The sequence below is a fragment of the Bombina bombina genome, chromosome 6 (assembly GCF_027579735.1).
Source record: "Bombina bombina isolate aBomBom1 chromosome 6, aBomBom1.pri, whole genome shotgun sequence".
NCBI classification, from domain to species: Eukaryota; Metazoa; Chordata; class Amphibia; order Anura; family Bombinatoridae; genus Bombina; species Bombina bombina.
Window position 1 is genome coordinate 1,002,081,546 of NC_069504.1, and position 3,891 is coordinate 1,002,085,436.

A 3,891-nucleotide genomic window follows, 5' to 3' on the forward strand; every position below is an offset into this window, starting at 1 on the left:
ACCACACAAACCAGTTAACACATACAAATTCTGTATTTTTAATATCTGTTCATCCACCATGATGCAATACGATTAAAAGCACTTTGTTAATATTTTTCAATTATTTTCTAATTAATTGATACTTAGCTCCCCTTCACTTGTCCATTCTAACTTTTACATCGATAACAATTTGGAGGAATTGCTATCTCTTAGAAGGGTTGTAGAGCATATTCTTAACCACTCAAAAATTATTTAGCTCACTATTATCTAATTATTTTTAAAGGTGCACTCGCTCCATCCTGCTATTTAAAATCTTGTCTTTGGCTCACCATACGTGTTCAGCTAGCTATCTGTAGTGCATTGCCTGAGAATACTCTTCAACAAAGGAATATCAAAAGAACAAAATAAATGGAATAATAGATGTAAATGGGAAAGTTATGCTCTATATGAATCATTACATTTTCATGTGGCTTTACTGACCTTTTATCAGGAGCACAGGTCTAGCTAGGACTGTATGCATCATTTTACTGCAACACCTTTAACATTACTGCAGCATTGTGTACTATACATAGGTAGCAGATGATGTGTCACAATAGTAATAATGGATAAGCTATTTTACAGAATATAGTATGTGGTCTTTATGCCCGGAACTGCCTTAAAAAGCTTAAATTATGCTTACCTGATAATTTTCTTTTCTTCTGTATGGGGAGAGTCCACAGCTGCATTCATTACTTTTGGGAAATACAGAACCTGGCCACCAGGAGGAGGCAAAGACACCCCAGCCAAAGGCTTAAATACCTCCCCCACTTCCCTTATCCCCCATTCATTCTGCAAGGGAACAAGGAACAGTAGGAGAAATATCAGGGTGAAAAAAGGTGCCAGAAGAACGAATAAAAAATAATTTAAGGCCGCCCAGAGAACAAAAACGGGCGGGGAGCTGTGGACTCTCCCCATACAGAAGAAAAAAAAATGATCAGGTAAGCATAATTTAAGTTTTTCTTCTTAAAATGGGGAGAGTTCACAGCTGCATTCAATACTTTTGGTAAATCAATACCCAAGCTTATAAAGGACACTGAATGCAAATGGACGGGAACAAAAAGGGGGCCCATTCTGATGGCACCACAGCCTGACACAACCCGGATTCCCAGTAAAAAACTACTTCAACAGAAGCAGGAAAAACAAAAATATGGAAAGAGGACAAGGTAACTGCCCATCAATTAGAACCATAAGGATCCCAGTCAGAGATCACTCTAAATTATTGACTCCACTGAGCACAAAAAACCTCTCCATGAACAATGGCAAGGGAAACAACAAACAAACTCCCACATCACATTCTCTCTAACTGCAAGAAGGGTAGAATCAGATAAGAAGGTCCAAACGTACCTCCAGAAACAATCCCCAAAGATTCAAGGACAAAACAGAGAGAGAAGCCCCTAGCTTATCTCGAAAAAGAGCGGCTGCCAGGCTGCAAGAAAACAAAGTCCCATAGAGAATACTCTACCGACGGAAGAGAGAAAGGAAGGAAAAATTCCAAACCACCTCCTACATGATTCCAAAAGGAACCAATGAAAAGCCTTAACCAGAACCGAAGTCCCAGACGTACAAAAGGACAGAAAAAAGGTAGAACAAGACTACCTTAAAATAGACAGCTAACTAGCACAGAGAAACTGAACACCCGTAGGTTAGAAAACATCCCGAGAGCAGAACAGGAACGGAATAGTAACATCCGTTTACGCCACAAATGAAAGCCACAGGCTTCCATCGGATAGGTATTCAGACTAACCGTCAAAACATAGTAACTAGCCAACCGAGTAGCTAGCAAACTTGCACCAGGACATTCCTGAAAAGGAACCAGAGAAAAAACTCCTAAAACAGGGTGGACCAACTCCCCCCTAGTAAAAAACAAGGTAAGGGAGGACCACACCCTGACCAATAATGAAGAACCAACTACTAAGGGAAAGTTCCCGAATCAACTACAAGGCCTCCCAACCTAAGAAAGGATCCTCCAGGAGACAAGATACGTGGTCAATGCCCAAACAGAGCAGTCAAAATTCCTGACCCCTTCTCCGATCGAACAGTCCTATCACAGAAGCGACATTCAGTGTCCCAAGGACTAGAGAGATAAAAAAATCCCAGCATCTACAAGACCCAGAGAATATATAATGAATCTCCAACCACGAGTTCCTAAGGAAAAGAAGCAGGAAGAAGGCCCCGACACCCAGAGAGACTAACTCGGGATCCAGGATACCTATCCTCATAAATTCTCAGAAACTCGAAAGTAGGGTACACTGCAGACAAGAGAAACCCTCTATCCACTGAACTCCTAGAGTCAGATGAGGAAAACTACTTCGGGAGGAGACGACTGGATAGGCCAGATCCTTCCAAAGAGACGGAAAAAGAATAAATATTTGAGTAAATATATTCCCAGGAAAAACTTCCTCCATCTCTCCAGTAGAGAGAAAAAGAACTGCCTCAGTAGAAACAAGGAGATTTCCCCAGAATCGGGAAAACAAGCCCGCTACTGAACGCCGGACAGATCCAAGACTAATGCCATACCCCCATGGGGTCTTGAACTCTGATCTCTCAAGAAGCATCCCAGTCACTGTCCACTCAGCCCCAAAGGGCCTCTAAGATAACACCCACAATGACAGAAGACAAAAGAATGAACCAAAAGAGATCAGAACTTCCAAAAATGAGAAAAAGAGACAGTCTCTAAAGATCCAGACTGGATCAACCCTCAGAAAACCTATAGCTCAAGGAATTAACGATGAACGAGCATCTTAAAACTCCTATCGGTTGATGAGGAAAGAAATTGCACAACAATCCCCCAGATCCCCAAGTGTATAGGATCAAAAAAGGGGTTACTGCAAGGACAAACAATGGTCCCTAAGAACCTAGTCCGGCAACCAGTCCTACCCCAAAATGGCAAGGGAAGGCCAAAGCATATCCATCCTCAAGAAGAGGAAGAAACACTGGCGAAAGAGATCTGAAAATCGGAAAATTGAATCCACAAGGAGTACAAATAGGGGGGAATAATCGTCCCCTACACCATGTACTGGAGATCTCCATGTAGTCATCTGATCCTCCCCCCCCCTGGAAGGGAGGACTCTAGCTCCAGGTCAAAGACCTCCGGAACTACAACATACTGCTGTAGCAGAATTCGTAATCCCAGCATCACGTAAGCTAATGTAGGGACCACTTAGTATCAAGTACGACCAACATTGGATGCCCCACCAAGATGAAATAACGCAGGACCAGACTGATATCTATGATAGAAGGGCCTCCTATAACTTGTAGAAACAAGAAAGAAAAAACAACAACCTTGTAACAAGAGGTAAGCAAACTTAGTACCCAAAACAGGGTCGGCCTGTTACCAAGGATACAAAACGTCTGATATAACCTCAAAGAACAGAGGCCCATCTCACCTGGCGCCCCCAGGAAAAGAGGACATGGATAAGCTCTACGCTGGCCCTCAAGGAGTTGTAAATGCAGAAACGCCACCAATATGACCATGCGCAACCGAGCAGCAACCTCTGGTGGAAAGAAACCTTCTTCTGGAGAAGGGGTAATGGTATTTGGGATAACTGCCTGTGTAGGAACAGAAAATCCAGGGAACACACCTCACAGGACACAGAATCCTCAGAGGCGGATGGCTCATCGGTCTCTAAACTCATTCCAGAGGGAGAGAAGAGCACTCTATTACGGTATACGGAACATAAATGATTGGGCTGGATTACCCAGGCCTCCATACAATCTAGGCAGGGAACAGAATCTGAATCCGAGAAATCCTCCTCAGAAAAATCAGAATCCTCCATAACTTGACTGGGCAAATTTGGACAAAAACAACTGGCACCTTACACCCCCAATGGTTGGGCATTCACCACCTCCTATGACCCAGACAAGTAGAGACCA